We start from the raw sequence: 12,084 nt of genomic DNA, 5'->3' as shown, positions 1-12,084 counted from the left end.
CAAAATCCCGAAGGGGGCACAATATTTTTGACAGCGTGAGATACCGAAGCGATCGAGCGGGAGAGGGCGTGGGACCCCCCCCCCACGGTACGGACTTTGTGTAAAAATGGAGTTTAAAAGTTACGTTTCTAAGAGAATTCAAAAATAAATTTCTTGAGAATTAAACATAGAATTCACTACGAAAGACTATACTTTATGAGAACCTATGAAATATACGCGCAAAACGATCGCTTAATTAAATTACGTAATACGCTTATATTGACTCAAAATACCAGAAATTAAATTTTTCATGCAATATCCTTTCAGAAATATTTATTTATGTACATTTACATACACGGACGACGCAAGAGAGCACAATTATCATTAGTTTCAAGGAGTGTATTAAGCAGAAGAAGCGTAACAACAGAAACAAAATACATTCTAATGAATGTCTATTTAAATTCAAAATGTCATACTGTTCTGACGTGCATGCAGACGACGATAAGCGCTTAAATCCCCATTCTATTTAAATCATTTCTGACCTCAGCATTGGAGAGAGTCCCTGATTATCCATGCAGAGGCAAAACGTTTCATATTTTGTAACTGGAGGAAAAAGAAATATGACCTGCTTAATTATTGTCTAACAATTTAAAACTTTTCTGAAAATTTAAAGCATTACTCGATTTATGTGTTTCCTTTGGCATGTTTTGTATGGCTGGGAAGCACTTTTGGATGACCCCTTCAAAATCTTCTTTTTTCTTTACATATTTTCTGGGGGAAATGTGACCATAACTAGGAAATGATGAATATCAAATTCCAGGAAATATTCATTTGTAAATAATCATGAACTAACAAACTACGGCAGTTCATAATGTACATTATGTAACATTATTTAGAAGAAAACAATTTCATTCAAACAGCGGATGTGGTTGACGGTACACCATGTGGAGTTTTCGAAAAAAGTGGATAGAGGAAGAGGTGAAATTGATAGGATGAAGTACACAGTTGATAGTCGAGTAATTTTTTTGTCCAAACGAGCGTAGTCCTGATAAAGACAGTAAACCAGAAAAGGTTGAAGAAGAGGCTTGATTAGTTGATAGATGAGTACTCCTGCTCTGCACTCCATTCGCCGACTCAAGCTAGCATCTTCTCATTTAAAGGGGAATCCAGCCTTGGCCATAAAATGTTGTGTTGGGAAGGAGAAAAATAAATTAAACAGAATGGTGAAAGATTGAAAGAAATTGGACAAGCAATAAGAAAGTTATAGCTGCTTTAAAATTGAGATCACTATAATACTATGTAGATTTCAAATTGGCAACTGGGTAAGTAAATTATGACAAGGGGCAAGGACAACTTTCTATGGAAGCTTAAAAGTGCCACCGAGATGTTGAGATAATTATCTCGGGAAGTCGACATCTTGATAGCAAAATATAAGATGACGAGATCCTGGATCTCATCATGTTGACATCTTTTAGAAGAGATGTTGAGATGACGAGATCCTGGATCTCATCATGTCAACATCTTTTAGAAGAGATGTTGAGATGACGAGATCCTGGATCTCATCATGTCGACATCTTTTAGAAGAGATGATGAGATGACAAGATCCTGGATCTCATCATGTCAACATCTTTTAGAACAGATGATGAGATGACAAGATCCCGGATCTCATCATGTCAACATCTTTTAGAAGAGATGTTGAGATGACAAGATCCCGGATCTCATCATGTTGACATCTTGTAGAAAAGATGATGAGATGATGAGATGATCTTGTCATCTCAACATCTCTTCTTAAGATGTTGACATGATGAGATCCAGGATCTTGTCATCTCATCATCTCTTCTACAAGATGTCAACATGATGAGATCCAGGATCTTGTCATCTCATCATCTCTTCTACAAGATGTCAACATGATGAGATCCGGGATCTTGTCATCTCATCATCTCTTCCAAAAGATGTCAACATGATGAGATCCAGGATCTTGTCATCTCATCATCTCTTCTAAAAGATGTCAACATGATGAGATCCGGGATCTTGTCATCTCATCATCTCTTCTAAAAGATGTCGACATGATGAGATCCAGGATCTCGTCATCTTATCTTTTGCTATCAAGATGTCGACTTCCCGAGATAATTATCTCAACATCTCGGTGGCACTTTTAAGCTTCCATAACTTTCCCATAGGCCATGTACTTTATTATCAGGGATTTGTGGTTTTCTCCTAAGTACCCATTCCCCTGGGGCAGTAATCTAAATATAACCCATGTAGTATATTGTTTTATGTCCTCATGAAAGAAAAATATAATTTGAAATAAAACTTTTGGGAAAAATGACATTTTAGCCATAATATGTATTGGAGTACATGGAAGAGTAGTCCTTGCCTTACATCACTATGAAATCCCATATGCGGCCAATTTGAAATCTCCATGGGTATAGCGATTACCAATATTTACAACTTTTAAAAATTCATATCTTTCTTTTTGTTTGTCCAATATTGTTCAAACTTTCACCTATCAACTTGTCTGATTTTTCTTTTCCTTATAAAAACAAGCTTTTATTTGGGTTGGATTCCCCTTTAACCAATAAGCAACTACTCAATCCTCTATAACTCTTTAAACTTTTCGGTTTTACAGCTATTTCCAGATTCCATATGTTGCTCGAGTAACTAGCGTTCACGCGCGTTGGTGATATCGGGTCCGGGGAGCGTTTCATGAAAGGACTTGTAGGACGTTTTATCCGACAAGTCCTGTTTTATCCGACAGTTACTATGGTAACAATGCTTCTCAACCAATCAGAATACAGGAAAGTTGTCAGATCTTACAACTTGTCGGACGAAAATATTGATGAAACACCACCCCGGTCTGAGCGTTTCTGGGCGACCGCGCGTTTGTTAGCCGACACAGCCAGCATGCAAATTTTTTAGTATGCAATGTATTCATTAATAGGCCCCCATTCCACAGAACGGAGACCATTGAAAGACCACTGAAAGACTTAAAATTGGTGAGGTCTTACAGCGGTTTTCAAGATCAATGAAATTTGTCATCTCTGTGGAATGGCTCAGACCCCTCAAAGAACTCTGAAAGACTGATGGATATTTCTTGTCGTACTGCATGGTCTTCCTCTCGAGATCTTTCAATGGTCTTTCAGAGATCTTTTATGCAATAAGTGATCTTTCAGAATTCTTTCCATGGACTTTGCCTGGTCTTTCAATGGTCTTTCAATGATCTTTCAATAATCTCTCATGAGTCTTACAAGCAGTGATCTCCGCAAAAATCTCGAGAGACTGCCGAAAGATCGATGAAAGACTATGAAGACCTTTGAAAGTTCATCAAAAGACCGCTGAAAGACTGCTGAAAGATCACTGAAAGACAATTTTCCTGTAAGACCGTTGTAAGACTGTTTTGAACCGTTTCAAAAAGTTTTGGAGCCCATGAAGACCACGAAGACCACTGAAAGATTGGTCAGGACTCGTGTAAGACCTCAAAGACCATTGTAGGTTCATTGAGAGACCTCTGAAAGATCAACCAAAATTCATGGTCTTTCAAAGGTCTTCCAGCGGTCTTGTTCTTTGTGGAATGGGGGTTTAAAAGGTTAAACGTTATCACACTGTAATAAGATGAAAAAGGGGCTTATCAAAGGTATGTTTCACAGAGGGACATGTTCGTCAAAAGACGCAAGGCTTACTAAAATGTGTAATTGCCCGTCAGGGGCGAAATTTTTTCATTTTTGACAAAAGAAATGACAATTCTTAGGCAGAAAAGTGCCTTCATCGTTTGCTTTTGTCCTTAAATAATATCATTTTTCTATTTTTAGGGGGGCAGATTGGGGGGGGGCAAAATCTCGTTTTGCCCCCCCCCAAATTTTCTTTGGGGGGGCAAGTGCCCCCTGCCCCCCCCCGCTTCCGGCGCCCTTGAATAAAACCCAAGCCCCAACTACGAATCTAATAACCAACAATCCTCCAAATTAAGACCGTGCATATAGAAAAGCGCGCGTGTGTGTGTGCGTGTGTATTTGAGTTTTGTCAGATGTGTATCAATGAGATATGATTATTTACGTCTGGGACCGACCTTTATCGTCACCATATGAAAGACGTGACCAGGGCTCGAACCTCAACCCTCTCCATCAATTTGTAACTTCCCCACAGCTTGGATTACAGGCGCACGCCACAACGCCCAGCACATGTTTAGAGCGTTGTCTTTATTCCAGACCCAGTAATTTAAAAATGATTTAAATCATCTTAAAAACAAAAGACTTTGTCATATTCTTATATTTGTGGAATAACACGAGTATTATGCTTAGTCTTTCGTCTAGACCCGGTTATCTAAAAGATAAACAAATATTAAAAAAATCACAGCTTTGACCAATCTTCAAAATTAAACCCACTTAAAATGCTTGGGCTTAGAGAGTTGTGTTTACCCCTCACCCAGTTCTCTTAAAAAATCAAATTAAGCGAAACATTAAAGGAGAATGAATCCATTGGAACAAGATAGCTTGTGTGAAAACAGAAAAATCAAAGATCAGATCCACAAAAGTTTGAGAAAAATCGGACAAATAATGAGAAAGTTATGAGCATTTGAATATTGCGATCACTAATGCTATGGAGATAGCAAACTGGCAATGCGACAAAGATGTGTGATGTCACTTGTGAACAACTCTCCCCATTACTTTAGTATATATTTCACTTGAATTGCCTCTTTTATCACATCTATCCATAGATCATGTGTTCTTTCTCCATAGATCATGGATAAAGAGTTTGTATCATCATAAGAAAAAGCAAAAAGAAACATTTTGAGGGTATTTTATAGTCCACCAAAATTGAAAGTTGTTCATCAGTGACATCACACATCCTTGTCGCATTGCCAATGGGAGGATCTCCATAGCATTAGTGATTGCAATATTCAAATGCTCATAACTTTCTCATTATTTGTCCGATTTTTCTCAAACTTTCTTTATTCTTATTTTTTTATTTTTCTGTTTCTACACAAGCCTATTTATTCCAAAGGTTTCATTCCCCTTTAACCTTAAAACTTAGACCCCAGCATCTTCCAAACTATAAAACCCTTGTGATAACGCATACTTAATTTGACCAGACCAGGGCTCCGTAACACAAAGGTTAGCGATTAAACGCTAAATGAACTGGCCTATCAAGATCATCGTTGCATGCGCATTTTGCTCCCTAGACTGATAGGAACTAATCAGAATTGTTCTTTCAAATTAGCGATTAATCGCTAATCTTTGTGTTACGGAGCCCTGTTTATTAAAAAAAAGAACAGAACAAAAAATAAACATTTAACCCATTTAATGGGTCTGGAAAAAAGACTTTGGACTTATATTATCATTTTTAAAACAACCGGGTCTGAAAAAAAGACTTTGGACTTGCATTTTAATTTTTGAATTAACCGGGTCTGGAAAAAAGTCTTTGGACGTATAGTGTAATTTTTGAAACAAATGGGTCTGCAAAAAAAGACTTTGGACTTATATTACAATTTTTGAAACAACCGGGTCTGAAAAAAGACTTTGGACTTGCATTATAATTTTTAATTAACCGGGTCTGGAAAAAAGACTTTGGACGTATATTATAATTTTGAAACAACCGGGTCTGGAAAAAGACTATGGACTTGTACTGTAATGTTTTATTAACTGGGTCTGGAAAAAAGACTGCACTTCTGTGCTATATGAACGCATTACTATAGGATTTTAGTTTACAACGGATTTGCCAAAAATCCCTTCAAATTTTATTACATTTGTGGGTAAAGTCATTATTACGTTATTTTGTGGGCGATCAAAAATTATTACATTTGTGGGTAAAGTGCATTATTACATTTGTGGGTGAAATCATTACATTTGTGGGTAAAGTGTTATTACATTTGTGGGCGATTATTACATCTGTGGGTGCAACAGTCCCCCAGCCCCCCACCAGCTTCCGCGGCCTCTGATAGGATCCAGGCATTATTTAGGGCATCGAAACAAAAATAACATAAAAGATATTATGCAACTTATATCCTGCTTATCAGGTCACACTGTAGTCTGTTTTTTATTGAAAGATCTGATTTGAATAAACGTATCATTCAATTGAATTCTGACTGATTCGTATAGTACTTAATTTTCTTTCCTCAGGGTTCACAGAGATACGATCTTACTATACGTAAGCTCCCGAAGGGAGCTAGAGAGGCAACTCTTTTCGCGCGTTTTTATTTCCCATAGGTTTTGTACACAGCCAATATGGCTGCCGGCGGACAATTTGAAGGGTGATTTTGGAGGGTCAATGTTTTATTCATAAGAATGACGTCAAATTACGCAAAATACACTTCTATGATTGGCTAAGAAGCTAATGTTTTATTCATATCTTATGAATTAAACACGTTTTTTCCTTCCCACAATTCCCTACGAGATCTGTGCGAAGTGTTGTTCTTTTGGACTCTGCGAATTTCCAGTTTTTACAACGAAATAGCTCGACTAATCATCTGTTTATAGAATTGATGTTCGAAATCGTGATTTCGGAGTGAACTTCATTGGAGCAGAAAATCTTGGAGGGAACATCAATATTAATTTAATGACATTCCATAAGAATAAAAGTAAGTTAAGTTCATTTTCATGTTTTGATCTCACTTGCAATGGTGATGTGTTTGCCGGGTTCGGGGCCCATCCCGTATTACTTTACTACGTAAACCTCCATTTCCATACACTCATTTCTTTTGCCTGAATTCCAAATAAATCATCTGTAAGTTAGTTAGTTTCTCCAAAAAATAGGCCTAACTTACCAATTGTCGTAGACCTTCATCGGAATGCTTCATGTAGGCAAAAAGTAAACCTGTATTTCAGTTTTATTGTCAATTATCAGGGGTAGATGTGGACTTGTTTCCGACCTCCTGTTTTAGTAACGACAAACTGTCGATTTTGGTCAGAGCGAGATCCGGCCTTGATATCGCCGGCACTAGCCGGCTAGCGAGATTGTCGATGTAGTCATGGGGTATGAAAATAGCGGGGACGGACTAGGCCCAAACTTCAAGCTTGAAAGTTGAAGTTTAGGCCTAGTCCGTCCACGCTATTTCATCTTCATATGAATAAGTATAATTCTCAGCAGCTTCTTTTATTCAGAAACTTTTTACTTCAGAGTAATCATGAATGAAATCCAATTGATTTAGTGTTAGGATTTGATTTTGAATGAAATGACTTAAAAGTAAATCAAGTTTCTATTTGAACAGGATGCCCTGGGCCTGGCCTGGGGTGGTATTCTGAAAACGTTTTTAATACATAGTTATTACTTCATTCAAATGTGATGTGATTCTTTAGTTATATACAGGACCAGCATTGGCCAGGTCCTGATTCAGCTATACAGCTGGAGCAATATGTGGTTACATTCATTTTACTTTAATAAACATTCGGGTACCTGGTATGCATATGCCTCTGTGAAACTTCATGATAGAGAGAGAATGAAGTTTTTGGACCAGATAATTTAGTTTGGAATATTCATACTTCGATGATATGGGCAGCTGGATTATTTAAAATATTGTTTAAGAAGAGTACTTTTATTTATCTCTAATACTCTCAAACTAAAAAAATGTTTATTGCAGATCCAATAGGACGAAGATCTTAGCAGTTCACACCCGGTCAGAGGGACAAAATTGAGAACCATGCAGATCAGCTGCAAGTGTGAGTTACACTCTAATGAGGAACAGGACATCTGAATTGGTTGGAAAATTGCAAGGTATGCTTGTTGTTTTAATAATAATACAGGCTGTATCTAAGCTAAAAGTCTAAATCTAAATAAATAAATATTCCCACTTCAGTTTGGGGGGAGGGGGGGGTATGGCTAATTGAGCTGAATCAAGATAAGATATCATGTACAATTAAAGCTCCATTGATAGTTAATATTTGCTTGAATTCAGATTTACCAGTATTTCCATTTTCACCGACCATACCTTCTGTCTATGTACATGTACATAAAAAACATGATATTAACACTATATTGCACTCCTGAAGACGGACAGTCAACCTGTCCGAAACGTCGAGTCTCTCTACTACTCATCATCTCTACTCGCCGACGCAAGCCAGCATCTCCTCATCAGCTCTACTACTCAAGCTGTTCTCACTCAACATTCCTTCTGGTTTACAGTCCTTTTCAGGACTATTCTCAAGAAAGAATACTCTATTCTCAAATCTCCACTTTCTCGCCTATCCACTTCCTCTCTTCTTCTATCCACTGCTTCTATAACACTCCACATGGTGTACCGTAAACCACATCAACAAATGATATTAACAGTTATCATCCGATAAATATTTCAATTAATTTGGATTCTTTATTATCAAAACATACTGTAAATAGTTATATTGATATATCAATTTATCTGGATGTAGGACAAAAGTGACAAAAGTATTAAATAGAGTTTAAATCTTCTTAATAAAACTGGACTAGATGAGTAAAAATAATTTACATCAGCATCTCAGTTTGTTCTTTCTCTAATTTTTACAATGCAGGTTTCCCACTGTCCAAGCTGTTTAAGTACTGGTATCACAAGTACCAAGATGGAAGATATATGAAGGCCAAGCTAATAAGTAGTTACTTCAAATTAATTTGAATAGATATATCAACAAAGCAGTGAATGTTCTTTAAACTGCACATCTGTAGAAAAGAGTTCAGGTTCATCAGTGGGCAATGACATTAAAGTATACAAAATTTCACACAAAATACAAGGAAGAAATATTTTTTTTCCAATGGGCAAATGTATCACCTTTTATTAATATTTAATATTTCTACTAGTTCTTGAAAGTTTTTGTGAAATTAAATAATTTCCAGTTTAAAGGACTATTGTATACAAGACAAAAATTTATATTTTGAAATAAAAATCATGCGTAGATAAATGTTAATAAAGGTGATCAGAGGATTAAGAAATAATTTTAGTATCACTCCTGGACCTCATTCCATAAACAAGTTATTACTATTGTAATCTTGTCACTATGACAATTACCATGGTAACAGGGCTGAGCAAGAAATCAAGGTCAAAGTTACCATAATTGCAAGTCGTCATATAATGGCTCAATAATTATGTAGGGATATTAAATTGCATTTATTGTTATCTTACTCAAAGTTTTGAAATGGGTTTCCTCTGCAAAAAATATATAAATAGACTTTTAAAAATAGATTGAATTCTACCCACAATATCAAATTTTGTTAGTGATTCACTGACTTGGAAAGGCACTGTTTAGGGAGATTCTTGAATTATGCCCCCCCCCCCTCTTTTTTATGTGGAGTGCTCTCACATTAGTAGAATATTTCTTGTCCGCAAATTTGGAAGGAATTTACCCTTTTTTTGAGTGACAAACTTGTGTGGAAAGAATAAACAGAATATTTCAGATTTTTATGCTCTTTTTATGAAATCTTGGATGCATCCCTCTTATTAATTATTAGGCTCATCAACATCTTTTGAGTGAAATTTTAATAAACATTGTATATTTTGACTTAAGTGTAGAAAATGTACTAAATCCTTTATTTTTTTAAAATCTAATTTAATGCTTGTAGACTCTAGTTGTTATGTTATTTTCAATGTTTCAGAAAATGGATTTCGTAATAAACATGTTAATTTTGAATTAAATTATCTGATCTTGGTCATTTTCATTTATTAATCACCAATTTGTGATGATATATTGCTACCAAAAAAAATTTTATGCACAAATGGCACAAGATGTTGCACCTTGTACTCAATTGTGATACTACTGTGACATGAGAGCAAACAGCAGTTAATCAAAATATTCTTCAAGAGAAATAAGGATAAGAGTGGGAAAGTATGTAAAATGACAGGAGAATTATTTGCCTTTATGCATATATTTGTGTGTGTCAGTTTCTGAGAGAGAAAGAGAAAGAGAGAGAAGGGGCAGGAGATGGGGACAGTTAGAGAAAGTTGTTTGTTTTAGAAGAAGCAATCATAAGACCTTACTGTTCACGATGGGTATACGGGAGGGGAATTATTTCTACAAAATTTGGAACCTGTATATAAAATGTATTTTTCTTTCCATATAAAATTATACCAGATTCATTTCCAGTTGGAAATAAATATCCTATAGCCTACGATCGGTTTGCTCTCCTGCCTATAGATAATTTTGAGAATCCCCCTAAAATATTGTACCTAGGTCATGGTTATTGATATGATAATGACATAGAAGTCGCCATTTAAAATTAAGTGCTCCTGACTGCTATTCATAATAGGACCTATATTGGGGACTACAATAATTATGTAAAAGTATTTGATTTGTTCTTATTATTTTTTAAAATTATGAAATAAAGGTTCATTTTGTTTTCTGTTCCGTAATTAAAAATAAAAAGAAAAGATAGAAATATAAATGAAGAGTTTGGTTGCAAAAGGGGTTAGGTCCACTTTTTACCATTCTGAGAAAATCCATGTTTTTTATTCTCACCTATTGCATTACTCAACTAAATTGTCATGTACTAGCCTATCATGTGAACATAAAATTGGCCGGGTATAAAAGAAATCTACCTGTTTTCATTTTTTTTTTCTATATATTCTTTAAAACATTATCATTTTGGACCTAAACCCTTTTGCAACTATACTGAAATGAATCCAATTAATTTTTTTTAAAAAGTGATTTTTCTTTGCCACTTTTATTCACGTTTTCATGTGAATTTCAAATTTTCTTTGGTATCATCTTATAGAGCTACTAAACATCTATACATTGCGACAAAAAAAAATCAAATTTGATGAAAAATGGACCTAACCCCTTTTGCAAGTGAGCTCTTCAAATAAGGGCTTCAGAAACATAAAGAGATGCCATCGTAATTACATTCAACCATTATTGTCAACCGAGGAACACTTATACGATTTAAGGGAAAAAAATATTATGGCAACATTTTCTTTGGGATCTTCTTCTGTAATAGTGAATGTAATTAGTAGAAAGAAAATTATATGAAAAGAGGGCAAATCAAGCTCAATTAAATTCCCTCCCATAAAGTTTCCAGTTATTGCTTTCGCAAAGATCCTGGCAACTTGCAGCTAAAATAAATCAAAGGTGCAGTAATAATCGTGACAGGCAAGAACAAATAGATCAATAAAAATAAGATTACATGTACTTAAGAATGAATGAGTGTAATGATGTCATACTAGTAATCACAAACGATATTAAATCAGGTCGCGCATTATGCTAATTAGTGACCAAATGCTCATTTACATATTTTTACGCTATGCGCGAAGGACGTTTAATGACCACGCCTCCATTTCGCTGGTGTACCAAAGCAGTGGCGGTGTCCATAGGCTTGTACATGTAAAATGGGAGCAGTGTGCACTTTTGACCCTCCAAAATTTTCTTCAATTCTGACCGGATGCAGAAGCGGAGTTTCCACCCCCTGTCAGGGTTCTGTACGAGCGCCATCATGTGACATCTGTCTGGTTATTCGATAAGTCCATGTGAGGCAAAGAAAGAGATGACAGAAATCCATTTCGTTGGCCTTTCTTTACAAGTGTGTTCAAATGAATAACAATATATAGGGCCTATTTATGATCATGTATAGGCTGTATGTTTATAAGATTTAAAGGCCAGGTCTACTCCAGCACTAAACTCATTTCACTAACAAAAAAATTATTCAATGATCATAATTTCTCCCATTTTATGCATGTTAGGGTCTGCGAATATCATTTGTAGTCAAATGATAATTGTCTATTTCGCCACAAAAATTGTGAAATTTACAACCAAAAGAATTGCAAACATCTATTTTTTTATATCAAAAATATAACAAAAATAATCGTATTACACGTAAACAAAAAATATTACCATTGTGTGTGTGGGGGGGCATAGGAGGACAAAAATATCATAGTCTGGAAGCTCTGCCATTTATCTTCGTCTGTGTCTGATAGCGGGCGCTATTCATGTTTGCACATAAAGCTTTCTTAACTATTCACGATATAGGAAAGAACCCGGTAAACATAAGAAAAAAATACAATATAAGGAGAGTTTTGACATTTTTGGCTTTCCATAATTTTAGCGCAGAGTTAGGCCATATGGTCTAATATAACCTGACTTCAGAATGCGGGCGTATGTGTTTACACTATAAAACTTAGGGTGTCACGGGCCTAAAACATTTCCCTTAGACTCGTGTGTT

General features: G+C 35.7%; 1 long non-coding RNA gene across 1 annotated transcript; it reads left to right on the top strand.

The window, feature by feature from the left end:
* The first annotated feature begins 6,155 nt into the window (after positions 1-6,155).
* LOC121431962 lies at positions 6,156-8,971 on the top strand. The gene is made up of 3 exons (XR_005972173.1): positions 6,156-6,550; positions 7,550-7,683; positions 8,454-8,971. It is a non-coding gene; the product is annotated as an uncharacterized LOC121431962 (long non-coding RNA).
* Positions 8,972-12,084: the final 3,113 nt, after the last annotated feature.

This window comes from Lytechinus variegatus, chromosome 18, assembly GCF_018143015.1.
Source record: "Lytechinus variegatus isolate NC3 chromosome 18, Lvar_3.0, whole genome shotgun sequence".
Lineage (NCBI taxonomy): Eukaryota > Metazoa > Echinodermata > Echinoidea > Temnopleuroida > Toxopneustidae > Lytechinus > Lytechinus variegatus.
The sequence above is the reverse complement of the archived record's forward strand: the minus strand, read 5'-3'. Positions and strand labels throughout refer to the sequence as shown.